Raw genomic sequence first — 12,866 nt, 5'->3', positions numbered from 1 at the left:
CCCCTGACCGCCTTTACCCCCCAGGGTTTCCCCCAGGTACCCATGTTATTCGACTCTGGGTGGGCGACGGGGCCGCTTTCACCGTTAGAAAAGTTCCCGGATTTGAACCGGTCGGGGATCGAACCCGGGACCTTGAGCATGGTAGTCAGACGCGTTACCGACTGAGCCACCGCGGCCACCCCCCCCAATAAAAAAAACTGGTAATAAAATTGTGCAGGGGACAGCATATATATTTTGCCACCTGGTGTAAATGGTGAATCATATTCTTTGTTGGGGATACTGTACAATTCAAGAATTACTGTATGTTTAGGATTCTCGATTAGGCCAGTTATTTCTTTTTCTGCTGTAAGCAATCTACTTGTTACAGATTCAAGATGCTCATTGATAGTCCTAACAATCTCATCGTGCCCTCATCTTGTATTGTTGTACAATCTCTTGAAGCTGTGTGGCAAAAACAGACAGAGCATTTGCTTGGTTGGATTCCATGGCCCCTAGCTGCTGCTTGATGTTGGTTTCAATTTGCTGTAGATTTTCAACAACAGCCAATTTTGAATTTTGAGCAGTAAGATCATGGACTTGTCTTCTGATATCCTCAAACAAAGCATAAAGTTCATTAATATGTTGATTGGTTGGTAGAGTGGCCACTGTCTGAGTAAGTTGTTTGATCTCTGTCTGGATATTCTTGATATCTTCTGATTTCAATATGCGATTCACAGCTCTCTTAATATTTTTAAGTTCCTGTGATGTAGGCAGATTTGTTACAGTATTCTGCAAAGATTCAAGTGCCAATTTCACATCATTTAATTCAGAAGCATCAGCCACACTACGCATAGCATCTTGAAGCAGGGTTATGTCTGCTTGAGTAGGTGTTGATTGTTGTAAAATTTCAAGTTTTGTTTGGATATCATCGATCAAGTGATGAAAATGAGATAGCTCAGATTCAGTGTTGAGGTTTTCAAGTTTTGTGATCTGTTGCTGGACACTGACAAGGGTGTCTACAATACCAGGCAAGCGAGATTCTAGAGTTTCTTGTACATTTGTCAGATCACCTTGCACTGCTGCTATTGTACCCTCAAGATGAGTTATGGTACTTTGAATTTTTCCAAAATCTTCCTATGTTTCAAGTTGCAGCTTGATGTTGGCAACACTACGAGTTATAGCACTCAGAGCATCAGAAGATGGCAAGTTGTTCATAAAATTTTCAAGTGTCTCAATTTTTTCTTTAACCTCAGCTATGACATTGTTCAAGGGGTCCAGATTAGGTATCTGTAGTGATTGAATCTGTTCCTTTAGAGTGGAAATTACTAGATCAAAATCTCCTTGTGATTTTATGCTTTTGACAATTGTTTGAGGCTGTGTCTGGACATTATTAATCTGTTCTTCTAATTGTTGTTTCAATTGCTCAGAGTTGGTAGCCTGAGTCTTAAATTTGGCTTGAAGAGCTGCCACAGCTTCCTCTAAATTTTGAAAATTATCTAATGTGGCCAAGTCAGTATATTTTTGAAGCAATAATTTGAGTTCTGAATCAATTTTAAGAAGAGGGTCCATGCATTGTGATTGTAAATTTGCAATTTCTAGTTGAAGACTGGCATTCAGTGTGGTTTGTAAAGCTTGTAAATCACTTCTTAATATTTTGACTCTGACATCAAGCATCAGAATCTCATCACTGTGATCTTCATGCCTTGTATGGCCAAATTTATCATTAGGCATTTTTGTTTTAGTGGTTATTTATTATAAAACATCTAATTCTTAATTCTATAAAAAAAGGTATAAACTTGTCATAGGATCCTGGGATCTCAATATATAAGCAGTCACCAGCAGAAACAGTATATACAGTGCCAGAAATCATGTTTGAGTGCTTAATTCTATAAATATTTCTCCCTACTGAAATCTTGACATTTCCCTCGGGAGTTGTAATAAATTGTAATTGACCACCTACAGGTAATTGGTAATGATTTAAATTATTGTTAAATGTGTATAATATTTTACCTGTTTTATCATCAACATCTGTAAGTATGCTGTTCAGATGAATAATTAACAAAGCACTTAGTTTAGATATCATAGATTGTATATCAGAAGAGGGTGCTGGTGTTGACAGGTCCATAATAGCCTGTTTTTTGAACCCAAATAAGTTCATTGGCATGTTTATTTATTTCAAATCATGCTCTGTAATTGGGCATTGATTCCCACTTTTCAAATCACAATGACCCCATGGTAGAGTATGTATGCCACATGATAAAATGCATCTCTTATCATCATGTGGGTCCAGAGCCACTTTTCTTACAACATTTGTAGTCAACAAGTGATCCACACTCTGAATTTTGCATTCTGATGTTCTTATTAAACTCTGGGTTTTGAGACAATTTTTGTAATCTTCAAATTCAAGCTCTTTGTCCACAGTTACTCTGCCAATGCCCTTGGCCTTTTTGGCAACAACACCACTACATGTTTCAAAGCTGTACATCTTGGCCCTTAACCCAGCAGATGCCACAATAACATCACCAAGTGTCTCATCTTTTAACTTGCCAGGCACCTTTTTGTTGTGGGGTTGAATCTTTGTATGTTCACTGGTATCAAAATATTCAAGCAATGCAGGCTGGGACATATCTTGATAGACATCTTCTGTCTGAATATTAAGAATAAAGCTATCTGTGTCCATGTACATCAGTTTTACACAATCACCATAAAAAATTTCAATACACCATAATAGAGCTCCAGCATGTGTAATTTGGCCAATTCCAATATCACAGCCCCTACATAAATAGGCTTATCAAACTTAATCTTTGTTTTTTTTCATGTTAAAAAGTGCCATATTCTCATCATAAATTCTTCTGTAGTTGAAATTAGGCTTTGCTATCAATTTTTTGCTCCGGCTGGGGTCAGTAATTAATTTAACATCAGTATGTTTTCTGACATTTTCTATGGTTTTGCCATACACTGAATTTACCATCAATTTAAACAAGGTCTTATCAAATTGGCTCATTGCAGATGTTCGAAGCTCTGTGTTTGTATCAATATATGGCTTCAACCATCTTGAGTGCCTGAACCTCAAAACTTTGCCAACTTTGGTCACTTGAACACCATGATGCATCAGGAACTGGAGGTTTTTGTAATATATGACATAAGCCTGTTTTGGCTCCAGAGTCATCATTAGCTTCTTCTGTTTAGAGCCAGGTGAACACTTAACCTCAGGAATTGGGGGCAGATCAGAAAATGTGTTGTGTAAATCATCAAGTATTGTCAGATCAACCTCTAAGAACAGGCCATAGTTACTGTCATCAAAATCCTGAAGATCTTCAACCCACTCAAGCCCTGCATATGGCAATTTATCCATCATAGGATAACCATACAGGCTGTTGGCATCTACATACAGTATATAATTTGATGGCAGTGCTGGATCATAATTGGGAATATACTTGTTATTTGCTCTGGCATATCTCTGAGAACATTGCACCATGCCTCCTCTTATACATTGTTCCATAAACAGATACATATCCTGATCTTGGATCAGATCCAATTGCCTTTTAGTGTTTAAAAACATTGCAGACCATGCTAGGCCTGGTGCACTGTAAATATACATTGGATCCAGCTTATAATTTTCTATCGATGATTTTCTAAATGCCTGAAGTATATCAGCTAAGAGAGTCACATCAAGTTTTAAATATGCCTTATGATAATCACCAAATATCTGGCATTTTAAATTGTTCCACATCAACTGGGCATGGTGATAATCATCATCAGTAATTCCAGATGCCCTGAGTTTACTGTAGAATGCTTGTTGTGGTGGCAGAGAACACTCATCAAATTTAGAAAAATCTGTAACATAGTCATATGGGTATACACCCTTCCGCCTAATTAATTTCAGGTCCTGATTTGGAAACAAAGCATATGTGATTTTGAATTGATCATCAGATAATTGAGTGGCCAGTGTAGCCAGCCTAGCCGACACAATTCTGTAGGAATCAAGAAATCTTAAGTGAATGGGAACACCATTAACTTTAATTATCTTGCTAATAGCAATATATTTCTCATCATTTTCTGCTAAAATATTTGAATTCTGCTTGTCAAATACCTTGTCGTACCTGATCAAATGATGAAAATCATAATTAGATGCACCATGGCAAAATATTGGGATAAATTTTGGTCTCTGGATAATATTATTACAGCTATTACACACGGCCATTTTGAATTTACCATCTGTATGAGAATGGTGATGCACCTTGATATTTGTATCTGAAAATTCAGAATCACATACCGGGCATTTTTCTGCATTGTTGAAATCTTCAATCTGATCCTCTGTTAAAGGCAACATGGGTTTTGATTTTAATAAGACATTAGATGCTATGTCATGGCACTCATTTTCTATTCTATGTGCAAATTCTTTGATGGCATCTGGTCCCATGTATAAATATTCTTCACTAACAACACCATCCTGTACAACAACATAATAAAAACTAGAAGGCTCATGTAACTGGTATGATGTAATTGAAGATTCATCAGGATCTGGGCTGCATAATGCAAGGGGTTTGTGGTTTGATTCAAAATCACAAGCTATATATGCTGGGTGTTCAACAAGGCTTCAAATTTTTTTAATTTGGCATTTTCATTTGGCTTAGGCATCACCATATGAAAAGGTTTATGATTGCCACAGTATTTTAAATGTTCAATTAACTTGTTTTTAGCAATTTCTGCATTTTGTTCCCGAACCCCATTTATTATTTTTTGACCATCAAATACAGTCAAACATCTTCTGCACAACTTGAATATTGTATTGGATTTGCCTTGTTGTTTTCTGACTAAAGCTTCAAGACTGTGTATCAGAGTGTAATGGTATGTGTCATCCCCTTCAATTAAGAGCAGATCAATCGGGACAGCAGAATCATCATCAAGTGTACTGATTCTGAGAGGTGCTATCAAGCAATTGCCACGGCCAGTAGAACAAATAAATACATTAATAGATAATTGTTTACCATTGATATCCCGGGCCTTTTTTTCAAATTTATCAATATTCTGAACAGACATTGGATATTCTAAGCCCTCCATAGCATCATCAAAATCATGTTCATGTTGTTTATAATAAGTTATTCTCTCAGGATGCCTTAAAACTGGAAACAAAGCAGCTAAAATACACCACAAAAAGCATTTCTCATCATTATTTTCTATGTTAACCACGGCTCTTTTGTTTTTAATATTGGCAGGTAATGGCAGATATGTAGAACCTTGTAATGGGCTGAATTCAGAAATATTAACATAGAGCTTGTGTGGAGTTCCACATAGGCTCCATCCTGATTCTTTTGCAGCTAATTCAGAGTGTTTAATATTCAATAAATCTATCAAACTGCGTATTATTTTGTCTGAATTTGTATTTGAATATATAGCTACAGTTTCTGTTATGTGGGGCTGTGTAAATTTTGTGCCATTTGGTTTCTTATATTGTGTAAACAATTTGAGGGACAGCTTATAAGAGCCATTTTGTGCATTTAGAATTGCCTGCACATCAGAATTTACACTGTTCAAAAAATTCTTAATGTCACATCTTGGCTCTGATACAAAACGGTGATCCTTAAGTTGGCCATTAAAACTGCTATGGATGGGTTCATAGCGCGGCTGCTTTGCTGCTCTAGCATTAACAGGTGTTTCAAGCTTCCTTTTCAGACCAGATGTAGATGGTTGTGGGGGCAATATTGATGACTGTGCAGAACAAGTACCCATATGTTTATATGTGAAGTATTGCATGCTATATTTTCTATGGCATTTTGGGCATATTTTTGTGGGTGTTCTGCATTGTCTGGATTACAATTCCTTTGGTGCTTAGCCCAATTAGGGCTGGATATATTCTTATTGCATTGATTACAATATTTTTGATTTGGCATTTTTGTTGTTGGTTTATTATATAAAATTTCTTGGGGTTCAAATCAAAATTCTATACTTAATAAAAAATATCAGTTGGGTTCAGCAGTGTGCTTTGTATACCTAGTGTGTATACTTAGTGTCTTAATATTTTTGGCTTTGGTATTTTTGTTGTTGGTTTATTATATAAAATTTCTTGGGGTCCAAATCAAAACTCTACACTTAATAAATCTATGACAGGTTGTATAAAGCTGATAGCCTACATGCACAAAGGTAGAATAAGTATTAATCTACAGAAGCACTAAGCCACCACAAATACATATCTACACAGGCATGTCCTAGAAAGGCAATGACCTAATACCATGTGTCATGTATAACAAACTGGGGCAGATATAAACCCTTTGTTCAATATATTAGAAATATGTTTGATATGAATAATAAAAAATTCTGTATATTAAATCAAACAAACCTATAATTCAATTTATTCATATCTGCTATATTTTTGTGTTTTTTAATAAATATATGAGGAGCACTGCAACAACATACCCTTACTCCTCAGCCACTCTCACAATACTAGCTGATATGTAATGCAAAATCTCTTTATATAGCCTAAGCACGGACCGCATTGAAAACATCTGAAACAATAAGCCAATCAGAATATAGCACATCATCACATTATGTCATAACCAACCAATCAGAAAACAACACATGCCTAATAATTTATTGCATAATATTGGATAATAATTTGTTGCACAACATGATGCAATAGAAATAAACCAGAAGTAGGCCACAAGTGGACCGGAAGTGACCGGAAGTGGACCGGAAGTGACCGGAAGTGAACGGAAGTTGGCCGGAAGTAAATATGTGTGGGTGTGTGTGGGTGTGGGTGAGTGTGGGTGTAGATGTAGCCAATAAGATTACACTTGACAGGGTATTACACTAAAAGCAAAAACAATATCAAGAAGGCCATATTTTTAACAAGCTTATGGACAACAATGTGCCAGATGTAGCTTTTGTAAGTGTAGGCAAATCAATCTGAGGGGGGTCATACTTTCACGGGAAATTCCCGAGGGCATTTTTACAAAAATCTTGGGTTAGACAGAGTACTACACTTGGGCAATAAGCTCATATGCACATCTTGAGCTAGTTTTAAGTGTAGCCAAATCTGCCTGAGGGGAATTCATACTTTCTCGGGTTTATAATATAGTATTTTACACTACTAAGCTTCTTTTCCTAATGTTCCACTAAAAATAATAAGTCGCCCGCCTGTGTTGTCTTTCAGAAGAAAACTACAGGGTGGGCGAAAAGTCACTTTACATGTTAATAGCATAGTACAGTTAGACATGTAGATAAACATTTTTATGAATACAAAAACAGTATATTTTTTACTATCTATCTATCTTCACATGATTAACACGTGCTTGCTTCCAGAATTAACGGCAAGAGGAATAGCTGACATCGTTACACTTCAACAAGACGGCGCTCCATCACATTTTGCTGTGAGTGTCCGCAAATGGCTAAATTAACTGTTTCCAAACCGCTGGATTGGACGTGGGTCACGAGACCTACCAGCACCGTTGCAATGGCCTCCACGAAGCCCAGACCTCACCACACCGGACAATGCAGTATGGGGCATAATAAAAGAAGACGTTCGTAAACGACGATAGGTGAACGACGATCAACTGAAAGACGGAGTTCGCATGGCATTTGAAAGGATCACCCCTGATATGCTGCAGCGGATGCACACAAGAACATGGCGACGCATCAACCTTTGCATCGAACATGGAGGAGTGCACACTGACGTTGTTGATCAATGAACCTTGAACCTTTGTAACAATGGTAATGTGTTATTCACAGTAAATGTTAATGTTAACCAGACATTGTTTATTCAAAATAAATGTTGAAATTTTAAAAAATATATACTGTTTTGTATTCATAACAATGTTTATCTACATGTCTAACTTTACTATGCTAGTAACATGTAAAGGAACTTTTCGCCCACCCTGTACTTCCATCTGCCATGGTAAACATTCCCATTTCCAGAACAACCTCTTCAGATGTATATTGAGAGAAATCGGGGCTAGCGGGCGGAGGGGAAGGTTCTGCAATCATTGTTTCAGGGGAGGGGACAGTGGGTGACGCGCAGCTAATGGACTGGTGGTGATTGTCACAAATTTTAAGCTGGTGGCGATTGTCGCTGGTGGCGAATGGCATGTATTCATCATAAGAACTACTCGGCATCGACAATGTGGCATGTTCATGAATAATCGTGTATCCATATAGTGTTACACACACGCCTGCGCCAGGAAAAGAAAGCACTGCATACATACATTTATAAGAAATGGAAAATTTGGAGCGCACTTTTAAGGAACCAACCAGTATCTCCCGCCGTGAGCAAGACAGAAAAAGGTAGAAAAAGAGGAGAAGATAGAGAAAAGGGAAAAGAAGAGAAAGAAAGAGGTAAAAGGAGCTAGAGTGATTAGGAGGAAAATGTACACAAACAATAGGAAAAGAGGAAAGATAGAAAAAGATAAACGGAGATAGAATTGAAAGAAAGAATATGTAGAGAAACAAAGGGAAAAAATAAAAGAAAGAAAAATATAAACGGAGATAGAGTGAAAAGAAAAACTGTAGAGAAAAAGAAAGAGAGAGAGTGACATGGAATGAGGGAAAGAAAGATACAAGTAAAGAGAGGGAGAGAGGAAGATAAAGAAATACAGGCAGGAAAAGTTAGAAAAAGACAGAGACTTAGCAGTCATGACCTGAAACTATTTTATTCACTTTTGGCACTGAGCCCGTTCCGAAGAAACTTCCAGCCGACCAGCTAAGTGGTTAGCACCAGTAGCGTACGCAGGATTTCATCAAGGGGGGGGGTTATATCTAAAACTTTCTCAAAATTCACATTACCATTGTTTTATTATACTTTAATTAAATAATAATACTCATAATTAATTAATAATACTTATAATTAATTAATTAGTTGAATTACTAATAATAATACTCATAATTAATTAATAATACTTATAATTAATTAATTAGTTGAATTACTACTAATAATACTACCAATACACTACTAGTATTAAGTAATAGAGATCTACATAAATATAGTATTTATGAAAGCAATAAACGAAATTAATTTCTAGTAATTCGATTTTTAACAAATTCTAGAGCATTTTTCTTTCTTACGAAATAATTGTCTACTCAACGAGATGAGACATTTTAAGTGTGAAGAAAAATCCTTTAAAACAAGAAAATATATTAAAATAATCAAAGTACGGAACTCATCCAAGAAGCTGCAGGTGTCTGGTCAGTAGGGCATCTGACAACCATGAGGGAGATCCAGATTCGATTCCCGGAATTGATTGGAATTTTTTCCGGCTTTGTCGCCGCATAAATATCGCCGATAATTCACATCTGGATTGTCTCACTGTTGTTACCAACAAAACATTTTACAATAATTAAGCTTATTGTCGTTTGAAAAACGTGCCGCGGGAAGGCGGATTGGTGACTGAGTTATTCTTGTCGGCCTAACCTTTGTCTATACATTAACCGCTTTCAACGAACCAAGAACTTTCTTTAGTTCATGCTCATTGTTCACACAAAAAAATACATGATCATTGAACATTGTTGCAGCCGAGATACAAAACAACTTTTTTGCTCTTTAAAAACATAGTTGCCCTTATATATTATTTTCAAGAATTCCTGTTTACTTTCAAGGCATTCACTCTTAAAGGCGCGTGTTTGGAATGCTGTCCTTTTCTCCGTGCTGCATGGGAATAATAATTCAAATTATATTATTATTATTATTAGTAGTAGTAGTAGTAGTAGTACTGTCGCAGGTCCTTGACAGTGATAAATTGGTCATTTTTATTTTCTTCCACAGCATTTTTCATATTATTTCAAAAGCTCAAGGGGGGGGTTTAAACCCCGTAACCCCCCCCTTGCGTACGCCACTGGTTAGCACAGCGCGCTACGGGTCTCTGGTTCGAATTTCGGCCTGGGCATGAGCTTTGTAAAATGGCACCCAATGTCAGTTTTTTGCTTAGATTATAGAAGGTAGAGAGAGAGAGCGTGTGTGACGTCAGCTGATGCCAAAATAGCTTGCGGCGGCCGCCATGTTGGGATGTTCCACACGGCTGTTGCATCTATTTGTTAACATGCAACGAGAGGGAATTTCGTCGGGAAAATTAAGGCTGCGTGTTATGTTTCCTTATGTTTAAATCGTCAGAAACAATAACACGAAGTTCTTAGTAACTAGTTTTGACGAAAAAACAAAGAGATCCAGACCTTTTTATGTACTATGGCGTGTTCATTTATCATATGTAATGCTACGTTAGTATACCAGAAAGAGTTTAATGAAATAACAAACAGGAGTTGTATTATAACTCCTACACTCGTAAATGCATCACAAAACATTATTATATAAAAATATGAGCTATGTACAAAAGTTTAACACGATTTAATAACAATTTTCGCCACCTGAATAAGCAAGCCTAATTCGAGATTTTAGGTAGATTTCGGACCGAAACATCAGGCGATACGCGACACTCGATAGGCGACAAAAGACAGGAGCCCGTTCATTCAATGGAAGCATTCAAACCGAAGCGACCGGCGACAAGCGATAAGTGTATCTTGGCAACCGGCTGTCAGAAATGAATGCAATTTTTTTAACCCGAAGTGACACGACATACTGCACGTGTCGCTTGTCGCTCGCGTGTCACTCGGACTGGGTCGTTTTACTAATTCCATACATAGTGTTGCTTCGGTGTGTTCGCGCATTTGCGGTGAATATTTTGCTTTGGTGAGAATTCACACCGAAGCGACAGGCGACACGTGTCCCTTAGGAATGAGCCAATCAACAACAAACGTTTCACACCGTAGCGACATGACAGGCTGCATCATCAGAAATAAATTTAGACATTCCGAACCGAAGCGACACGCCAAGCTGCACTTATCGCTCGGACTGGGCCGTTTTCTTTATACGGTCCATCGTGTCGCCTCGGTTTGTTGGTGGCGCATGCACGGTTAATCTTTTTTTTGCTTGCGCCCTGACCGACTTTATTTCTTAAGATTAGCTTCCAAGAGATACGAACTGCTTCCGTCTGAAAGCAGACTTCGTCTTCATCATTCAGTCAAGGAATTCCCCCGGAGAGAGCGAATGAATACAGGTTTCTTGTGCAGGTAGTAACTTGAGAATACTCGACCAATGAACGCATGAGACGGAACAGAATTGCGCGGCCTTGCCCCAGAGATTTCGTGGACAAAGTATAGAATAGTGTCAGGTTTTGAACAAGTTAATCTTTGCAATGCTTATACATTGAACACTTTAGCCCAATTTTCACTTCACTTCAGAAGTGACTGATCCAGTGATCATCTCTCTTATTTCGTTCAAACTTGACATTTGCCAAATACTCAACATTGAAGACATTCCAACATCATGAGCAGCGGAAGGATTGGTTTTCTTGTTCCCTGTAATTGTCGATTTTATAGCATGAAAATCAGGGTATGGTGGGAGAGATGAGAATCACTGGTACAATAACTAAAAGCCTTTGCTTATCCCTTGATTAGGCACGCTAAAAATCCACTCAGCATTGAGTCAGTCACTTCTCTGCCATCCCCCACAACCAGTGATGTGCGTCTACGCGTATACAACGATAGTCTACATTCTACACGTAGACTATTTTATACACGTACATTACGTAATCTATGTAAACAACATGGCGAAAGGTGATAACTTAGCAAAGGGCGCCGTGGAATTAAAATAAAATTATACTGCGTATCAGTTGCTGATGTGTGAGGAGAACTTTTCATACTCTTTCTTACAAATTCGAACAATTTCTCACCTAGGAAGAAACCTAATATAAGAAATATTCTAGTGTTTTATGGGAAAAAGACCACTCTTGCCTCACGACTGCCATCTGTTGTTGTTTTTTGCATACTATTTATTTTCTTCCATAGTTGATAATAGAAGCGAGGAGAAATTTTGGTGTAAATAGGATTTTTTATTTCGTTAGGAACCAGTATAGTTGAAAATGTCACTTTCCTTTCATGAAACCCTTGAAAATTAATTTTAATGCACTTTAGATTGTCTACGTAGTCTATGTAAACTATAACCCAATGTAATCTACGCGTAGATTACGTGTAGACAACGCATGTAGACGTAAACTTATAGTCTACGGCACATCACTGCCCACAACTCTTCATGGAGCGCACCAATCATCATATCTCACCAGATCAGAGCCCAAAACTTTTCTGATCGTGTTATCGCTGTTTGAATTGTTGCTTAAAGTCTACTTTATGCACTAATTGGCTATTCAAGACTGGACCTACAGTGTAAAATGGACTCCAAACCACTGTGTAATGTGCCTCCACCTGGTATCGAATCCGGGACTTTTTGATTAGATTGGCGTATTATTCTTAAATAACCCTATTGAATAAAGTCAACATGTTCCTTTAGAGATACCTTGACTTTCGGACCAAACATATTATTTCCCGCATACAGCTGACACAAGTACTGCGCGCAATGATAAAAGCAATTGAACCATAAATGACATTCTTAAAGAAAAAAGAAATGTAATATGTCTAGTTTTATAGAAGAGATATACTGCAAAGCATCGTGTAAAAAAAGGCGCTTCCGTGAGTTCCGGGCTTGCAAAACGGGACGGGAAAATAACGTAAAATTTCTCGCTCATCTAGCACCAAAACGGAGCATCCTAGAAGAAAAATGCACAGAACCTTTTTTGTAAAGAATTGTATGTAGATTATTTTTTATCATACCCTTCTTTTCCGTAAAATGATTTCCAAGCGAGATAATTGCAAAAAATTGATTTTGGGCGCCATTTTTCAAAGATGGCGGTCAAATCCGGGGTGGTACAGGGGTGCAAAATTAATATGTTGTTAAGAATCCTTTTATGAAGATTATAAAATTTGTTCCAGCTTTCCCCGGTTTTTTCCTTATTGGACCCAGTTATTAACTGGCCTATTTGGCGACAAACAGAAACATACGTACAAAAATA

General features: G+C 37.5%; 1 long non-coding RNA gene across 1 annotated transcript in view; it reads left to right on the top strand.

Annotated features, from left to right (window-relative positions):
• Positions 1-7,753, top strand: part of LOC146004052 (uncharacterized) — a 61,233-nt gene extending 53,480 nt beyond the window's left edge. Inside the window, exon 3 of the long non-coding RNA XR_014443886.1 lies at positions 7,282-7,753. This is a non-coding gene — a long non-coding RNA (uncharacterized LOC146004052). The remainder of the gene's footprint in view (positions 1-7,281) is intronic.
• Positions 7,754-12,866: the final 5,113 nt, after the last annotated feature.

This window comes from Lepisma saccharinum, chromosome 21, assembly GCF_977018435.1.
Source record: "Lepisma saccharinum chromosome 21, izLepSacc3.1, whole genome shotgun sequence".
In the NCBI taxonomy this organism is placed as follows: domain Eukaryota; kingdom Metazoa; phylum Arthropoda; class Insecta; order Zygentoma; family Lepismatidae; genus Lepisma; species Lepisma saccharinum.
The sequence above is the reverse complement of the archived record's forward strand: the minus strand, read 5'-3'. Positions and strand labels throughout refer to the sequence as shown.